The sequence below is a fragment of the Balaenoptera acutorostrata genome, chromosome 16, assembly GCF_949987535.1.
Source record: "Balaenoptera acutorostrata chromosome 16, mBalAcu1.1, whole genome shotgun sequence".
Classification (NCBI taxonomy): Eukaryota; Metazoa; Chordata; class Mammalia; order Artiodactyla; family Balaenopteridae; genus Balaenoptera; species Balaenoptera acutorostrata.
Genome location: NC_080079.1, coordinates 5211505 through 5231168, shown reverse-complemented (window position 1 = coordinate 5231168; position 19664 = coordinate 5211505). Strand labels below are relative to the sequence as shown.

The following is a 19664-nucleotide window of genomic DNA, read 5'->3' as shown; positions in this document are numbered from 1 at the left end:
GATCATGGGGTTCTCAATCACATGTGGTTTCTAGAAGGAATTTCTGTTGACTTCTTTTTTCTGCTTCTTTCTTTTTGCAATTTTTATGGAGATAATTGTAGGTTCATAGTCAGTGCCGCGGTAAGAAGTAAAACAGGAGATCTTGTGTACAATTTCCCCAGTTTTCCTTGATGATAACATTTTGTAAAACCTTGTAAAACCGTAGCACCAAACTACAACCAGGGAACTGACATTGATACAGTTTTCCCATCTTCTTCAGATTTTCCCAGCTTGACTTGTACTCATTAGTGTTTATGTTTAGTTTCTTGCAGTTTTTTTCACATGCTTGTGTTCTCAAATCCACCCTCATGGTGAAAACACTGAACATTGCCTTCACCACAGGGGTCCCTCCAGTTCCCCATTTGTGACCCTCCCCCTTCCCTAATCCCTGGCAACCACTAATTTGTTCTCCGTTTCTAAAATTTTGTCATTTCAAAAATGTTATATAAATGGAATCATACAGGCTGTAACCTTTTGGGATGATTGGCTTTTTTTCTTTCACGCTGCCTAATTCCCTGGAGACTCATTTAGGGTCCCGTATCAGTGGTTTGTTCCTTTTCATTGCTGAGTTAGTGTTCCCTAGTATGGATGTTACCACAGGTGGTTTAACCATTTTTACTGTTGAAGGACGTCTAGACTATTTCCAGTTTGGGGCTATTACAAATATATCTGCTACGAACGTTCCTGTACAGGTTTTTGTGTGAACTTAAGTCTTCATTTCTCTGGCACAACCGTCCTGGGATGCAAATGCTGGATTGCATGGTAATCATATGTTTAGTTTTGTGAGAAACTGCCAGACTCTGCCATTCTCCATTCCCACGAACCATGTAAGAGAGATCCAGTTTCTCTGCGTCCTCGCCAGCATTTGCTGTTGTCACCATTTTTCATTTTAGCCCTTCTGGTACGTGTGTACGATGTCTCGTTGTGGTTTTCATTTATGTTTTCCCTGATGTCTTTGCCTCTTTTTAATGGTTTGTCCACCCTGTGGATAAATTCATAGCAGCAAGGGCCTTTCCCTTTGCCTGTTGTGGGTGACGCTCCTTTCCAGGACAGCAGGGATGGATTCGGCCCTGGGTACCATAAGCCGCGGGTTCTGAGCAGGCCTCCGCTAGGGCTGAGCCGAAGTAAGTGTTGTCCATCTTAAGTCATATGTTGCTGTGGCTGAAGCCTCCTTGCTCACATCGGACAACATCTGAGAATTAAGTGGAGAGGCTTGGGAGGGAGCGGCATCTCACAGCTGGAGATGAAAACGTGGCCAGCGCTCACAGCAGGGGTCCTGGCCTTGGCCTCTTGCGTTTCCACCTGCTCTCTCTTGGGATCTGAATCCTCACCCAGAAAGTGAGGAACTTAAAGCACGAGGAGTTTCTTCCTTTTTCTCTGTCGGGATTAACTTTTGTGAGTGACGATTTAGAATGCGTCTAGAGAGCTGCAGTGTTCATGTTTTTAGTGGCCTGTTTTCAACAAACAACAAACAAAACCCGCTGTCCTAGATCTACAGGAAGACTCGGGCTCTCCTTGCTCTGCTGGATGCTGTAGCTGAAAACGACAGACCCGTCCTTGCCGTCTAGCAATGAAGTAACTCGGGGCCTCTGCATTTAACTAGACCCGGCAGATAAACTTGCCACGTCCGTAGTGAAACCACGACTCCGTAACTCCACTGAGTAGAACTAAAGGCGGCCGCTGAGTCAGGCAGCCGGGCGGCCCCGGGTGTGGTCGGGAGGCGGGCGTGTGGACGCATGACCCCGCATGTGGACTTCACCTGCGCTGCATCTCCCCTGCAGAGTGGCCGTGTCCTGGCACCCGGGCTGTGCATTCCACACCCTGGGGACAAGGGTGGGAGAGGGCTGCTCCTGCAACGTCAGGTGCCATCTGTCCTCAGAAGTTGTGTGACTTGGGGACCCCAGTCCCAGGGGTCCCACCGAGGTAAACTGTCACCCCATTGAGGAGGATGCAGCCATACTTTACTTTGATGCTATTTTGATGACGATGGAGAGTCTGTTTTCAGTTATACCCTTACGGTTGCATCATAGCCTCTTCCTGCTACTGCGTCCTCTGCCTTCTCCTGCCAACACTGAGGCATCTGATCATCACCCCAGACCTGCACGTGGGCGAAAGCCACGTGCTCTGTGACTCAAAGCACGGAGCGCAGCCCTCAGAGTTTCTTTCTCCGGAGACCCTGTCCAGCTTCTCCCAGGACGTTCTGTAGTTCCCGGGGTGAGGATGTGGCTTGACCCGTGCTTGCTGGAATCGTGCGTTCCCTGCACTCCAGAGCCGGCCTCATCCCCGCATTCCTCCTCACGTGCCACTCTGCAGGGTGCAGCCACGTGACAGAGATGCAGGTGTGCCGTGGCATCTCCACCAACCCAAGCCTTTGCGTCTCAGCCACAGGGAGGAGAGCTGTTTGTTCGTAGGGAAAGGCAGCTCTGCAAGGCAGAAGCCCCAGTTTGTTGTGTCCTTTTAAAGGCAGATGCCGGAGACTTCTGAGGATAAAGTCTTGTGTCAATGATGATGGAATTAGGGTCTGGAGCCAGAAGTCCATCCTATTATCTTGGGCCGTATGCTCGTAGGCTGCAGCCCTAAAAGACATCTCCATAAAGGAGGAAACTCTCAGAATGTAAAATCCCTGTGGTTTCTTTTATGTTGTGCATAAAATGTACGGAGCTGTCTCATCAAGAATTCTGGTACTCTGAGGCCAAGTCTTCCAGCTGACAGCGTTTCTTCCATCAGAACGTCCCAAGCAGGAGCTGTGTCTGTGTATGCCTCTGTGTGTGTGTGTGTGTGTGTGTGTGTGTGTGTGTGTGTGTGTGTGTGTGTGTGTGTGTGTGGTATGTGTGCATGCACATGTATATGGACATTTGTGCATGTGTGTGGTTGTGTGTGCATGCACATGTGTGTATGTATCTGTGTACGTGTGTGTGGGTTTGTTGATACCAAGTAAAGACCCTTTTTTTTTTTTCTTGCCACACTGCACACCTTGTGGGATTTTAGTTCCCCAACCAGGGATTGAACCCAGGCCCTCGCAGTGAGAGCGCTGAGTCCTAACCACTGGACCACCAGGGAGTTCCCTAAACTTTTATTTGCAGAGATTCTGACTCTGAGAAGCTGCAGCCAATCCGCCTTCCTCTCACAGCTGACACACTTTGCAGGCACAAGGTCCCCAGCCACAGGGAGTAGCAGAAGAGTAGGCCATGAAGGAGGCATTTTAGACTCTGATCAAAGTTGGGGCTGTGAGGGACTTCCCTGGTGGCACAGTGGTTAAGAATCCGCCTGCCAACTCAGGGGACACGGGTTTGATCCCTGGTCCGGGAAGATCCCACATGCCGCGGAGCAACTAAGCCTGTGTGCCACAACTACTGAGCCTGCGCTCTAGAGCCCACGAGCCACAGCTACTGAGCCCGCGTGCCTAGAGCCCGTGCTCCGCAACAAGAGAAGCCACCGCTCGCCGCAACTAGAGAAAACCCGTGCGCAGCAGCGAAGACCCAACACAACCAAAAATAAATAAATAAGTCAATAAATAAATAAATAAATAAAAAGTTGGGGCTGTGATCATTGTAATTTTCTTTCTTACATCTTACTGCCTTAAAACGCTGCCCCCTCTGTTGAATAAACAATATTGGGTTTTAGAAGCTGAATCGGTTAGGTGGTTGAGGAAGATACTGCCTCCATGCAACCAACTAGGTAACACTTAAAGCTGTCTTAAGACATCTGGTTGGTGACCCTTTAGTTTTCTTTAACATCCTTGTTTAAATGCCAGTTTCAGAGAGGAGGGTTTATCTCCTTTTTCATTTAACACACGCATTCTTTGTGATGTGTTGTGCGTTTTCATCCTCAGGCTAAGGGTGAGCTGAAACGTGTGCTTTCCACGTGCCAAGCACTTCTGGGGGGAGACTACAAGTCATCATGTCCTTAATACCCTCAGCAGCACTGTGAGACAGCTGTTGTTTTTATGCCCACTTTACAGATGGGAAAGTTGAGGCACAAAGGTTTCTTAAGTTGCCAAAAGACACACAGCTGGGAGGTTATAGGGCCAGTATTTAAAGAGCCCGTAGCCTAAAACCACCCTGCTACCTTGAGTATGCCTCCTGTTTCCCGAAGAGAGTATTTTGCTTTGTTTTTAATCCTTATGTCTTTAAAACACAACTTTTCTGTAAGATTTACTACTTACCTGAGTGAATTTTAAGCACAGAAGTCAAGATGTTCCTACTTAGCTTTTTGGAGCCATTAAAAGTATATGCTGTTACAGAGGATCACATCCATTACTTAGCTTTATGGAGTCCTGCTGTGAACTTTTAAGACAGAATCTCACTAATATCTTAATAAAATAATTTCCCATAGAAATTACATAGGTACCATATAACACTTTCTTTGTCGTTGTCTATTTGCCCCTTTTTATTCCTATGACTTAAGAGCTTGATATCTTACATGCTGCCAGAGTTGTCTCTTCCTCCTCCACTCCTCCTGGCATGCATCAGAGGATGTTTCCTTGCCTCCTTGGGATAAGCAGTAATTCCCAGAAGTTTCCGGAGTCTGTATCTAAGTTTTAATGACACAGCTGGACATGCATTTTTACCACCTACAGCTTAGAAATTGACAAGATCAGCCTCTACGGCCCCTTAAATATTCGTGTGCTTGTTCAGCTTTGTCTCTGCAGATGGACTGTTCTTCAATTCGTGGGGCTTGGATGCTGTCTGTAATTACATTTTACATTAGTTTTGGGGCAACAACTTGTAAATCAGGAATCAAATTTATAGGATATAGTGAATATCCCAAAGGACAGTAGTCACTTGGTTGCTATATTCAAGATAGTAAGTGATTGGCAATGGCCTGACGTTATAACTCTGCTCTAGGATATACTAGTGTCAGACGGCGAGATGACATTTAAGATAAGCACAGTTCAGATACATTAGACGTGTACTTGTGTGTTAGCATCCAGAAGTGCTATTTAATCTGCCCAGAGGGAAGCAAATGCTAAGTTTCCATTTAAGATCTCAGGTGGTATTGGAAGCATAGACCTTCACTGTTGGCAGATAAGTGCTGGTCGCCATTCTTGAACTTCTATCAGCTAAAATGTTCAGGTTTACAGTTTGTGGTGTGTGTAGCCTAGTCTAATGTTGAAGAATTATGCTGTGGCTCTCTTAGAGTTCTCTCTGGTTGTTAACACAAACGTGACCACTTAGTTGCATTTCTATGTCTTTCTTCCGGTCGTAGGGCTTGAATTCATCCCAGTAGTGTTTGTGCACCAATAATCCTGACTAGAAGTTTAAGGCATAGCAGTGACTTGGTAGGAAATGAGTCTGTTGGTTTGACTGAGTTCCTTTTTCACCTTGAAGGAAGCATTTGTTATTAACTGCTTTTATTTACTTGCAGAAGACATTTCTGTGTGCCATGGGGTTAAAAACAGGGGCAGGATTGAGTATAATTTTCAGATTTTTAGAATTAGACTTTCTTATTCATGTGGACTCCAGAACATGGGATAAAACCTTTCTTACATTTGTCCACCCTTCAGACTTGCAGAAGAATTTTAAAAATTCAGTTACCCTGATTCAGCTTCTCACTAGGTCTTGTTGCTTGTGTCCTCTTCTCTTAGGATGAAAAATAAATTAAATGATCATTTTTACTTCCTCAGAGCTCTCATTGTTTACAACTCTGATTATCAGTATTTTCCAGTGTCCTCTTTTGGTGTAGATTTTGTGTCTCATTCTCTTTGGTTTTGTCCATGTTAAGCTGGGGCCTAAAGGAGGTTATATTTATAATTTGTTTTTTAATATCCTACACACATTCATAACAGAACTTGGTATATTTTACAAGTAAGGATTCCTAGACTGTGAGTATAAAATAAACCATGTAAAGCCATAGAGAAAACTGGAAGTTTTTTAGAAGCCAAAATACTTGAAGCTGCCTGGGAGACAGAGCACGAAGGAAAATATAATGGATTGCAAAATTCTCACTGGGTGATAAAAAAGATTCTTGCAGTTTGTCAGGGGAGACTGGCAACTTATGGTGGAGATCCTTATATATGACATACTGAGCAAAAGAATATCACATTGAAGGAATCAGTTGAGAACTCAAAATTGTGCCCACAGAAAATGGAAGACATTATTTTTATTTCAATTTTGAGATGCTTAAGATGTTACTGGTCAGCATGTTGACCGTGAGCAGTTGGTCATCATTGGACCTGGCCTAAAGACTAGCTTCTCAAACGTAGTGGATTTTGCTGAGCTGCCCAATTTAGTCTTGTCTAGTTGTTGACCATTCAAATATTGGAGACCAACCCATCTAAACTATTGTCTGGTTTGACTTTACCTGAAGTCAAGGTTTCATCTTAAATTTGTACTTTCAAACACTGACATTTCTTCCCAGCTTGGAATTTATGAGATCGTACTGCTATTGATGTCACATGTCTGGGTGTTACTCGTTTTTTGATCATGACCGTTTGAAGGCCGAACAGTCCAGGGTGATGGGAGCACAGTCTGCGTTCTCGATCGTCTTTGCATGGCAGTGTTGGCTGATTTCTACTCCTCTTCTCTCACCTGTGATTCAGGCATTTTTGGACCAGGGAGTGTTTTCCTCAGTCCATCAACACAGTGCATTATGTTTCCACCAACCTAATGCATACAATACATATTTACACACTTAACAACCACATATGGCTCCTTTCATTGGGTCAATTTTCCATGCATATTTTTGTAACTTAGCTATTTTTCTCCTGTAAAATATGGCATTTTTCCCACTGATAAGTAGTATTCATCAGATGTATCAGCATCCAGGAAGGCAAGCTCACGGCTGTTTCTGCCAAAATTAATTTGGCATATAGTCATGATAGGAAGGGTCCTTAAGACTTAGAAAGGGATTCCATCTTTGAGATGCCAGGTTTCTTAGACGTCGTGAAACTGCTCAGAAGGCAGATTTGCAAGGTAGGCTCTTTGCAGGTATAGTGCCATTGGGTTTCATTGCTGTGGAAGAATTTTCGTCCTTGCCAGCTCTGTGCCTTGGGCTTAGATCAGAGAAAATGTACCATTTGCTTTCGGGAGAGAGAAAGGTAGGGGTCCCCACTTTCTGGGGACCGGCCTTAAGTACTGTGGCACTAGCCACAGCCAGAACAGATACCTAATGGTCGAGTCTGGGAGGACAGCGTGTTTTGTTTCCAACTCAACCTCCTTGCCAGGAAACGCTGCTCTGGTGAAAGGGCATGGAGTTGAAATCTCTGTGCAAGTTAAAAGCATGGGTGTCAAGCATTTTGAGCTCAAGAAACTCTTGGATTATTACTTCTCAACATCTTTTCTCCTTTCTTTGAAGCGTGGAGTTTTACTTGATGTTGTTTTTAATTTATTTTTGAAAATAACTGGGTTCCTCTTGAGGTTTTGCGTATCCAATAACTTGACAGTTTTAAGCACACCTAAGTATCATTTTTTCCCTTGAAACAGTATACAGTAGCTGACATAAACACTGTCACAACCCCACTAGCTAAGGACCAAAAGGAAAAATATATATATTGTTTCTGAGTGAAGAAACAGGAATTCAAAGTCAGGATAATGAAAACATTCTGGAATGAAAATTTCCCTAGTGCTCAGCTTTGGCTCATACACTTCATAACATCACTCTTGGAACCTTAATCCTCTACAGGGAAACTGGGCTAAGTGGAGATGTTTTGCAGCTCAGACCCCAGTTTGCGGGCACTGAGGCCCAGGCCTGCTTCCGGTTTGGGCCCACTTGGGCTGCAGCTGAGCACATTTCTGGCCAGTCTCAGGGAGAAACACGTGAGGTCTTCTTCCGAGGCAGAGGTGGCCATTGTGAAGCACCGAGATTCTAAGCCAGCCCTTGATTTGGATCTAGGAATGGTGCTCTGGACCCCACGGCAGGAAGAGGAGCCCACATGAGCAGTGCTTTGCTATTAGTTGGAATTCTGTTTATCCTTTATGGCGTTTTCATAAATTATTTTACCATTTTCCATACAGTTATTCTCTGGCATGGGTACTTTTGCTCTTTGCTTAATAATTAAGCTTGGCCTAAAATTAAAACAGATAATTCCAGATTTTACCTGGTTGTTGATAACCACTAATTTATTGCACATGGCGTAGATATTTTATACAGTTGGGTCTTATTCAAATGGCTTCTTTATTTAATTCTGAGATGAAAAATCAAAGTACTCTGCAAGGAATGGCAGTGATGAAGCACTCTTAGCCAGGACTCTCATTTAGGGAAGTGTACTTTAGAGGAAGGTTTTGAAAGGGCAAAATCTGTTTAAGAATTCTCCGAGCCGGTGCCCACCTTGCTATGAGCTCCTGGCTGGTGTTGACGACGCCATCCTCCTGGCACTTAATGCTAGAGGATGTACTTCACTTTAGGAGGAATGAAGCCAAGTGCCCTCTCTATTTGCTGCATGAGACTGCTCTCAATGCAAAGCAAAATGGAGGAAATATATTTTATTATATTTATTATAGGTCATATTCCAGATCTTTCCATATATTTTCCATATATTTCCATATATTTTTCCATATATTTTATTATATTTATTATAGGTCGTAGTCCAGATCTTTCCTATATTTATTATAGGTCGTATTCCAGATCTTTCCATCCTAAAATTTTACCTCCAGTGTTCCTGGGACTTAGCAGAAAGCATGTGTAGCGTGAGACCCTCTGGTGTGATGCTTTTAAGTCTAGAATGGGTGGAGGAGGAAGCCCATGATAACTGAATGCTTGCTGTGTTGCCAGCATTGTCTTAGGTATCTGTTCTGTGGTTCTCCACCTGGGGCGCTTTTCCCCCCTAGAGGACGTTCGGCAAATGTCCAGACACAATTTGGTATCACAGTGCGGACTACTGGCATCTTGTGGGGAGAATCCAGTGATGCTGCTAAACACCCTTCCGTGTACGTGAGAGTCACACCTGCTGCAAAGAATCATCCCCCCCATGTCAACTATGTCCCCATTTTATGGATGAAAAAACTGAGTCTCAGTAATGTTAAGTAATGAATAGAAATATATGTCATCCATTTCAGTGATCCTCTTTTCTTTATTTCTGCTTTTCTCAGCCACCCTTCTCTGTTGCATGACCCCAGCAAAGACAGGAGCCTTTACCATAAATAATAGCAGCCGTCCACTGACGATGCCAGGGCTGAGCTTTCCTGTAGAGGGTGAGGATTGGAGGCAGTTTTCCCCAAGGTGCCCTGCCAGGTGCTACAGCTTCACAGAAGATCCCTGTGGGCGTGGCTCAGGTTCACGTGACAATGAGAGTAAGTCACACTGATAAGAATTTAGATCCCAGGGGTGCCCTTCTAGTGCCTGGCACATAGGACATGTGTGAAAAATATTAGCAAGTGTCTCTTATGGGGGAGTTATGGTTTTGGTTTTTGTTTTGTTCCACATACAAGTGAGATCATACAGTGTTTGTCTTTTTCTGTCTGACTTATTTCACTTAGCATAATGCCTTCAAGGTCCATCCATGTTTTCACAAATGACAGGATTTCCTTCTTTCTCATGGCTAACATTCTACTGTATATATACACCACATCTTTTTTATCCATGCATCCTTGAACCTTGTTTCAGGGATGTGTGTTGCTGATATCTTTTCTTACTCAGTGAGTCCTTTGTGTGTTGCTGATATCTTTTCTTACTCAGTGAGTCCTTTTTTTTTTTTTTTACCCCCTCTTAAGAGTGGTGTTTGTGGGTTGACATTAAAATTTTTTAGTTGAAAAAATTTATTTAAAAAAAATCTTTGAGGACTCTTGCAGAAGGAAACCGAGTGGACTTCCTGCTGGTCAGTTGGTCCTAACAAGCATGGTGACCATCCAAATAGCGGGGCTTAACATTTTTTCTGTATGGAAGCTCCGTGAAATGCAGTTTTTGACATGAAATCATCTTGAAGATTGAACATGGAATTACACCATTATTTATCAACCTCTTGTTCTTCTCTAGACACAAGATGGGAAATAAAGTTGAGTAATATTTTATCTCCATCTTCAGCTTGACAGTGGAGTACTTAAAAAAAATTCACATATGTAGTACATTTGCAGGTGTATAAAGAAATGATAATACTGTTAGTATAATTTCTCCATGGACTCAGAATGTTAGGTTCGTGATGGTTTCTATACATTTTTGCTCATATAAGATGCTTTTATGTGTCATGTGGTACATTTTCATGGGATTCTGTACTTTTGTGCATGACCCTTGGACGCTGCATTGTGGGAAATCACTCATCATCTCAGTGATGCTCGGAGTTTGGTGTCGCTGTCCAGTGCATAGTAGGTGCTGAACAAACAGTGGCTGAGTAACTGCCTGACTGAAAAGAATGAATGTCGATAGGGAATGTTCTTATTACAAAGTCAGCTGATAAAACACATGACATACTCCTGTAGTGGTTCTTTTCTAGGAATGAAACACAGTTACCCTTGTTATTTTTGGGTCCACAAAGAAATAATTCCAGATGTAGATATACAATAAACAAATGATTAGCTAGTGATTAGCTATTAGCTAATGAATTTCCTTAATTGAAGGTGTTCTGAATGTACCACAGAAATGTATGAGGGAGACCCGTGTTTGTACGTACGAGCCAGCCTCTGACTGCAGGTCTGTAAGCTGCTGTCTGCTGGCTACTGTCTGCTGGAGCTTGCTGTTTCTTCTTAACCTTTCCAGTGAGACTTCAGAGGAGGGTTTTACTTAATGCCGTGCCTGTCAAATTACCAGAGCTGCAAGTAAATTGAAAATACAAATTATATTGAAAAGTGAAATATTTTGTTATTCTACATTTGGTTGATTTAGGAAGAAAATGAACTCTGACAGCTTGCTCTTTTCATTTCATTGGCTTCTAATGGTTCCAAACAAAAGCCCCACAGCCAAAGCCTTTTCCCGCATTGCTGTATCAGAGATGCCATGAGCCCTTCTCTCTGCTCAAGACCCAGTGTCCACTGACTCCATGTCTTGGGTACACAGGATCTTAGGAAGAGATAGTAAGTGCTAAATGTTAATATTTGTGAATATAAATATTAACCATCCCAGGAGCACTTCAGCTGTCTGACCCGTGGGTAGCTTTTTAGCACTTACCACTTTTTTCAGCTTTCAATCCATTTTTCATATGCAGAGATGATCTTTTCCCTATTTTTTTCTGAATTGTTGCCATTGCATCCCTAACATGGGGCTGTTTGGGATGCAGAGGTTTGGGAGAGGAGGTTAGGAGAGCCCCCTTTATCTCTCCTTTCTCTTTCTTGATTCATTATGTTCAGAGGAAAAACTTAGTGAGGTTTTGTGCAAGAGCCAGAAAAGCTGAAGTTATCAGGTTGAATTCCCCACCTGTGATTCGGTGGGATAGGATGTATGTGTTGAAAGGGGAGGGGGGTGTTTCGTAGGGCTGAGCTCCTTTGACGGAGGCTGAACCATCAATACCTCCCAGGGTGGCTTTGCTTCAGGGACCTTTCCACACCTTCATCCTGCACACCTTTGTCATGATTCCTCCTTTGTCCTGGCTGGGGAGGGCTAGGCAGCGGTGGAGGCATTGACGGGGGCAGCTTTGGCCCTTCCTTGGAAATCCCCCCTTCCCTGCCATGTGGGAGCCGGCTGCCTCTCTGCTTTCCCCAACATCCCTGGGATTAAGGGGTCAGGAATCTGATTTGATTCTTCAAGCTGAATGTTATTGTTCCACTCAAGTAAATGGCTGTCTCATTCCCATCTGATCCTACAGTGTATTGTGTCCAAGGTGTTTTTAATTAGCTATTAACCTGCAGATGATTTGGAAATGGAATATGAGAAGAAGCTGCATATTGGATAGATTTCTTTATTTTTGATATTAAACCTACGAGTTAAGCTTGATTTAGAGGGAATGGAGTGCTTCTCTTTTATGAGATATCCTTGGAGGTAAACATGGTTTGCATGTAATTTTGGGGGGCCTGGCATTTCTGAGCAGTGTTTGTCAAATAGTTAGGTGTTCTCTCCTGGAACTAAGCTCCCCAATATCCAGTGCATTATAAAGCGAGTTTCTCATACTGAGAAAAACGGCGAGAAGGCAAACATCCTGCTAATTATTCATCGTCTGCCCCAGATGTAGATTTTGGTGGTTTTTCAGTTTAAAGAAACCATATACATAACACAACACTTGAAAGAAAACATTTATTGAGCTGGGATTGTTGGGATAAGAAGGGGCTAGAGGGAACCCTGTGGGACCCAGGCATAACTATGTCTCTCTGCCCAGACAAATGAGGGACAGTGTGAGTGCCATCACCCTTGGGGTCTGATGTGAAAGGAACTACTGCTTTCTCCAGGGGAAGCCCATGTTTCTCTGATGTAAATTTCTATGAAAGTTTCTTATCTTGGTCCTTAGAGGTGAGGCTGCAATTGCTTTTGTTTTGTTTTACATCATAGAATATGTCCTCAGTGTCAGATTGGAAGAGGTGGCACAAGCCTTCTTTGTATGTTACTCATGATCACCTGGGTGAAAGTCAGGACAGAAAAGTGAATCCCAGTTCTGTAATGTTATTATCAAGGTCACTAAGGTTGCATCAGGTAAAGAGCTCCCTTTGTAGGTGGAGAAGCACACCTGCTCTAGAGTCTGACAGACTTTGGTTCAAACACACCCCTGCTAGTCGGACAGCCTTGGGGCAGTGGTTTGCCTTCCCCAGCCCCCTGTGAATTAACAGCCTTCTGGAAGGATTCACGATGGTTATGCCAGTGGCCAGCAAAGAGCCACCCTCCACCGGTGCCAGAGGGAGTGTCCTCACCATCCTCGTGATGAGTGTTACTGGATGATCATTCTTGAATTAGCAAGATGCAGGGGTGAGGCTTTGGGAGCCTGGAAAGCCGGCAGCTAACGCAGCTCTGGCCCCCTTTCTCTCCCTTGTCAGTTGAGCTGGCCTGGGGTGGGGCAACACGGGAGCTGTCTGCATCGAGCTCTCTGCAGTGCCTGTGATCCCGCATAGTGGATGGAGATAAATCCACAGCAGGGACCGCAGGAGTCCACGTTTTGTGATTCAGTGTGTTCCTGCCCTGAGAGAGTCCCGACCCTACCCTGCCTGGGGGGCTGGGATGACCTTGTGTGTTAAGTGCAGTTCACGCCCACTTCCCGACCTCAGGGGGGATCAGCCTTGCCTTTGGCCTTGACTCTGGTCCTGGCAGTGAGGGCAATGGGGACAGGGTCCATCCCTGCTCTGTGGCCTCCCTAAGATGCCAGGAAGCTGTTCTCTGCATCCCTTGAGGTGCGTGGCCTTCCTGTGGGATGAAGCCCATCTCCTCTGACACTCCAGATGACGGAAGTTGCAAAGATGCTAAACCCACGCCCCCCCCCCAAAGAGAGTTTGCTCTCTGTGTTGCAGGCCTGGGGGCTGCCCCTGGGCAGCCCCTTTCACCTTCCTGCTCAATCTGTACAGCTTTGAAAAGAAAATCACCCTCAGGGCTGGCTTCTGTTTACACTTTATAGATCTGTGGGGTGTTGGAGCCAAAAACCTTTCCCGGAAGAAAGTGGCTGGGTCCCCTGGGGCCGCAGAAGTGCTCCTTTATCAGAGGAGCTATAATCTTCCACATCAAGGTGCTGAGGTCCACTGACTACCCACCCTTTGACCCTGTGCCCAGGGTCAAGCCCAGTGAGGCCTCCAGAGCTGCGGGTGGGGAGGCTCTGGGCTTGAGGAAGAAGAAGAAGGATCTGGTAGCCTCATGTCAGCCTCTGGTCAGCTACACGCGGGACTGACTGTGAAAGACCACCTGGCCGAGACCGCAGGTGACCAAGTTAGAGGCAGATTTTGTAGTGGTTGTCTTGAGATCAGTGAAAATTCTGGAGTTTAGATTCAAGGGGAACTCTTTTTATTTGCTGGGATTTCTGCTTTGTTCTCTGAGGGACAATTCAAGATCATGTACTCCCAGGGCTGGGAAATGCCCGAGGCTGGAGTGAGGTTTAGGAAGCAAGGGCAGACACTGCACTCACGAGGCATGCTGTGATGAAGGGGCCACGAGGAAGCACCGCACTGTCTGTCAGTTCCTTTGTGATTCTGCTGATCACAAAAGGGAACATTCATCAGTTTAGTTATTTACGCTCTTGATGCTTTGGGGAGTGCAAGGGGGCTTGCTGCAGCGCCATAGGTAGCAGGAGACCATCTTTAGGTCCTATTATTAGGTGATATGCACATGACTGTGTCTCTTTTAGACAAGTGGTCCTGTTCCACCTCATTGCTACATTTCACTTTATTCAGGTGTTTATTTCTTTCAAGTAATTCCCTTTGAATTTCTAAGTTCATCTTCTTGAACTACCCACTTCAGCTTCAAAGGTGAGCTATTCAAGGACGGCTCTTCTCCTGCTTTGCAGAGGGTCAGCCCAGCCTCTCACACAGAGCAGCACACAAATTTGGGATTTAAAGAATTGTTATTGGATGGAGATGAAGGGATGGATAGCTAAAGATGCCTCTGGTCTTCTGGAAATCCTCAACAAAGGGATGAAAATAGCACAGAGCTTTCAAGTTTGCCGTTTCCCAGACTTTATAGTTTGGCAATCTGTATTTGCAAAAAGGACACCTTCTATAAGCAACGTGGGCTGTCTTTATTTTTCATTCTATGAACAATGGGCATTCGGTCTCCCTGCCTCTTACCTATGTCGCCTTCTTTCTAGCCATTGCTTGCATGTCTTACCCTGTTTCTGCCCTATTTTCCTTCACATTCCTCAAGTTCTTACACTTGCTGAGATTCCAGCTTTCATTACCTTCATCTCTTCCCTAGCTTCCCATGTGGTGTTTTCCTTCAGTTTTGCGTGCTCTCCTGCATCTGAGGCACTGATGGACATCTGTTCCGGTAAATGTCGTATCTCCTTTCAGCCACACGGATGCTCCAGGAGGCAAAACCAGGAGGCAGTGCATGGTCCACAAAGCAGTGGAGGGACCAGCCCGAGGCTCAGGCTCTCAGTTCAGACCTGAGTTCCTTCACGTAGAAGCCACACAGCCTTGGTGACTCCATTAATTCCTGGAGTTGCAGCTTGCTCATTCCTGAAGTGGAGACGACAGTGGCTTGCAATGAGCATTCCAGAAGATATTGTAAAGCAAATAACTGGCCTGCAGCAGATGCATGGGATCTTGTAATATAAGAAAAAACAAAAACACAACAAAGCCAGGAAATAGCGAAAGAATTTGGTGCCTCTAAGAATGAAGACTTTTCTAAAAAGTATAGTGTTCCCACTGAGATAGGGAGAGGGAAGGATGCTGCAAATAGACTTAAGATGGAGTTTTATCTTAACTACATGTGAGCATCTTTAACCCAGTGTGAAATCCTCGGACACAGATGTATGAGTTTGCATGATCCTATAAAATGGGAGAAAATTTCATGTGGCTTAGATTGTGGTGTGTGTCTATATTCTTGCCCCTGTGTCAATGCATGTGTACTGATAGTTTGTTGTGGGACGGGCATTGTTCTGGCTCTGGGGACACAGAACGAGTAAAACAGAGTTGATTCAGCCTCCAGGAGCTGCAGGTGTTTCAGTCGTCAGAGTTCAGAGGCATCTGGGGTCCAGGGCATTGGGAAAAGATGGCCAAGAAACAAACGGACAAGCACATGAATACATCTAAGTCTCTCCGTGAGGAAAGCTTCAGACAATCTCCAATTGAGGGACATTCTACAAAATATCTGACAGGTGCTCCAGTCAAGGTCATCAAGAATCAAGAAAAGTCTGGGAAACTGTCACAGGCAAGAGGGACCCAAAGGACAGGAGGACTGTAAGTGATGTGGTAACGTAGCTGAGATCCTGGAGCAGTAAAAGGACGTGGGGAGGAAACTGGTGAAATCTGAATAATGTGTGGTTTAGTGAAGAGCAGTGATGCAGCACTGGTTCCATGATGGAGACAAAGGTACCACGGTGATGTAAGATGTTAACATCCAGGGAAACGGAGTGACAGTCATGTACCAGAACTCTCTGTGCAACTGTTTCTGTAAATCTAAACCTATTCCCAGATTTAAATTTACTTAAAATTTTTTAAACATGAAGGAGGCGGGCTTCCCTGGTGGCACAGTGGTTGAGAATCCGCCTGCCAGTGCAGGGGACACGGGTTTGATCCCTGGTCCGGGAAGATCCCACGTGCCGCGGAGCAGCTAAGCCCGTGCGCCACAACTACTGAGCCTGCATGTCACAACTACTGAAGCCCGCGCCTAGAGCCCATGCTCCGCAACAAGAGAAGCCACCGCAGTGAGAAGCCCTCCCACCACAACAAAGAGTAGCCTCCGCTCGCCGCACCTAGAGGAAGTCTGCGTGTAGCAACGAAGACCCAATGCAGCCAAAAATAAATAAATAAGTAAATTTATTTATTTAAAAAAAAATGAAGGAGGCATGTTGGAAAATATAGATGGTGATGATGGGCATTCAGAAAATTGGAATGGGAGGCTGTGATAGGCAAGGCTAGGTGGCTTACTTTAGACCAAGGGTTCAGTGAAGGGCTCTGCAGGGGAGTGGCCATGAAGTTGGGACCTAAAGTAGGTGGAAGAGGGAATTCCCTAGTGGTCCAGTGGTTAGGACTCCAAGCTCTCACTGCCAGGGGCCTGGGTTCAATCCCAAGTCAGGGAACTAAGATCCCGCAAGCTGCGTGAAGCAGCCAAAAAAAAAAAATCCTCACTAAAGTATTGGGTTGGCCAAAAAGTTTGTTTAGGTTTTTCTGTAAGATGTTATGGAAAAACCCAAATGAACAACTTTTTGACCAACCCGGTAGATGGAAGAGTGTCCTGTTCAGAGAGCAGGTGGACACAGGCTGTCTGGTGGGTGTGTGTGCAAGATACAAGGAGCAGAAAGAAGGCTGGTCGTGCTGTTCTATCAGAGATTTTATTTTGAGATGGAAAGTTGCTGGAAGCTTTAAATCAGAGAAATGGCATCACTGACATTTGTTTTTCTGAGACTGTTTGGGCTGCTTTGCCAAGAGTAGAGAAGGAGAGAGAACTGTGTCACTGGAGGGCCAATGAGGAGCCACTGGAAGAATCTAGGCAAGAGATGTCTGTGGCCTGGGCTCAGATAGTCTCTGGGGAGAGAAAGAGGAATGGGGACTTTGGGTCATGTTTTGGAGGCGGGGTCAAATGGACCTGTTGCAAACTGTGTAGGGAGGGAAGGAAAATGGAGAATCAAGGAGAAACCTTAGATTTCTTAGAATAAAGATGTGGTGGATATAGATACAATGGAATATTACTCAGCCATATAAAAGACCACAGTCTTGCCATTTGCAACAACATGGATGGACATGGCAGAGAAATACAGCAGAGAAAGACAAATACTGTATGTTATCACTTATAAGTGGAATCTGAAAAGTAAAACGAAAGAATAGACCAAAACAGAAGCAGACACACAGATACAGAGAACAAACTAGTAGTTACCGATGGGGCAAGGCATGGGGGGGGCAAAATAATAGTTTTTACCTCTTAAATCCCTACCCCTAAGGATAAAATAAGATGCAAGGACATACTGTACAGCACAGGGAATATAGCCAATAGTTTATAAATAACTTCAAATGGGTATGAGCCATAAAAATACTGAATCACTATGTTGTACAACTGAAACTAATATAATATTGTAAATCAACTATAATAAAAGAGGTATAACAGTAATATCAAAAAAAAAACCACACACCAAAAAACACAAAAAAGGGATGGGTGGAAATTTTAATGAGATGGAAAATCAGGTTTGGGGGGAGCTCTTTTCCGGCCTAGTTCAGTGTTTCTCAACCTTTTTTTTTTCATTATCACCCTCCTAAGGAGAAGGATTAAATTAGATTTAAGTTTAATTAAGAAGAGACATTAAGTGCTAAGAAGTAAAATTTTGTAGGTAAGGTGAGCTTGGAGGGCCACAGGCCAGTATAATGTCTAAAATGTTCTACATCTTCCCCAAGAACCAATTTTCACCCCCTTAGGGGAGATATCAACCTGTGGAGAATGAACAAACCGGTTAATAATGAGATAGATGCCTAGGAGACAGCCAGGTAGAGAAGCTCAGCTAGCAGTGGAAATTCAGACTGGAGTTCAGACGATAGGGGAGGTTAGGAGATACAGTTGGATGTCCCTAGCATTTAGATGATGAAATTGAAGCCACCTGGGGAGTGAGTGCGGCTGGAAAAGTGAAGCAGGCCAGGCTGAAGCCTCAAGACACTCTTGCATGGAAGGGATTAACAGCGGAAGAGATGTCATCAAAGGAGAAAAGCCAGGAGAGGGAAGACGAGGCTGAATTCTGATGAGAGGGCGTGTAAGATCACAGAGACGTGAACAGAGGAATCGGCCACTCAGGGGTCACTGCTGCTGTTGACCAGAGCGGTATCCTTGTCATTGTCAAGGAGGAAACCAGCCTGCAGGGGTCATGGAGAGAGTGGACACACTGACCGGGCACCTCTGTCAGGATGTAGTGATGCATTGCCGTCTGGGGGAAACTGTGATGCCAGATGGGTTTGACATGTATTTGTTGTTGACATAGGAATCATCCAGTGGAGAGAGAAACAGATGAGGGGTGGTGGTGGGCTGGGTGGAGGAGCTCAGTGTGAGCTCTGGGGTCCATAGTAGATGGGATGGAAGGGCAGGGGCTGGCCTTTGATAGGAACGAACACAATGGATCCATTGTAACAGGAAAGAAGACAGAGTGGGTACAGACGTCATCACAGGTGTAGAGGTGACTGTTGTATGATGAGAAGATTTCAGCATGTTTCTTTCTCTTTTCTCGCTAAAGTATGAAGCAAGATCGTTAGCAAGAAGGGGTTTTCGGAAAAGTCAGTGATTATGATCTTGTGTCCCCCCCGCCCCCCAGTCCTTAAGGACGGAAAAGCAGGAGCCCAGGACATACTCTGGTACAGTGGTCCAGAGTCCCAGCAGTGGTACACTTCAGGCTGGTGGCTTGCCATCCTTTCTCTGTTTCGTTTAGAGGTACAGAAGCAGAAGCTCTGCTCAGCGCTTCTTGATCAGTCCCAGGAAATCTCGGGTGCAGCAAGAATTTTGAGAACCACGTTCTTCTTCCATCATCCTAGTTGCTCTTTGGTCTCCATTGCTTTTTGAACTGCTCGGTTGCAGAATGCATGAAGGGATTTTAGAAATCACATGCTGAGCGTTATGGGCCATTTTCTGTTGCTAACTTCACTTTCCTAGTTCCTCAATGACATAAGATGCATGTCCCTGCTGCCGGCGAGCAGCAGGTCAGGGTGCATAGAGCCCTGAAAGCTAATGGCCTTCATGCATCTCACTGATCACATTCACGTAGAAGTGTCTCCTCTCTCTGGTCTAGCTGGAAATGCTAATGCCAGTTGGGCAGCCATGATGAAGGGAGTCCCTTTTCAGCTGCCTTGATGTTGAGAGTGGAGAGCGAGCTCAATTGGAACATAATCAGTTTCCCTTTTAGAAAAGGTGAATGTAGAAATATCTTGTGAGCAGCAGAGATTCTAATGTCCTTTTGACTTTAAAAAATTTCCTGGGGAGAGGGATAAGTTAGGAGTATGGGATTAACAGATAAACACTATTGTATATAAAATAAACAACAAACAAGAAACTACTGTATAGCACAGGGAACTATATTCAATATCTTGTAATAAACTATAATGGACAAGAATACAAAAAAAGAATATATATATATATATATATATATATATATATATATATATATATATATGAATGGAATCACTTTGCTGTACACCTGAAACTAACACAATATTGTAAATCAA

The 19664-nt window shown here is 44.7% G+C and overlaps 1 protein-coding gene across 2 annotated transcripts in view; it reads left to right on the top strand.

The window, feature by feature from the left end:
- DOCK1 (dedicator of cytokinesis 1) overlaps positions 1-19664 on the top strand; it is a 532415-nt gene that overhangs the window by 331056 nt on the left and 181695 nt on the right. The window lies entirely within an intron of this gene.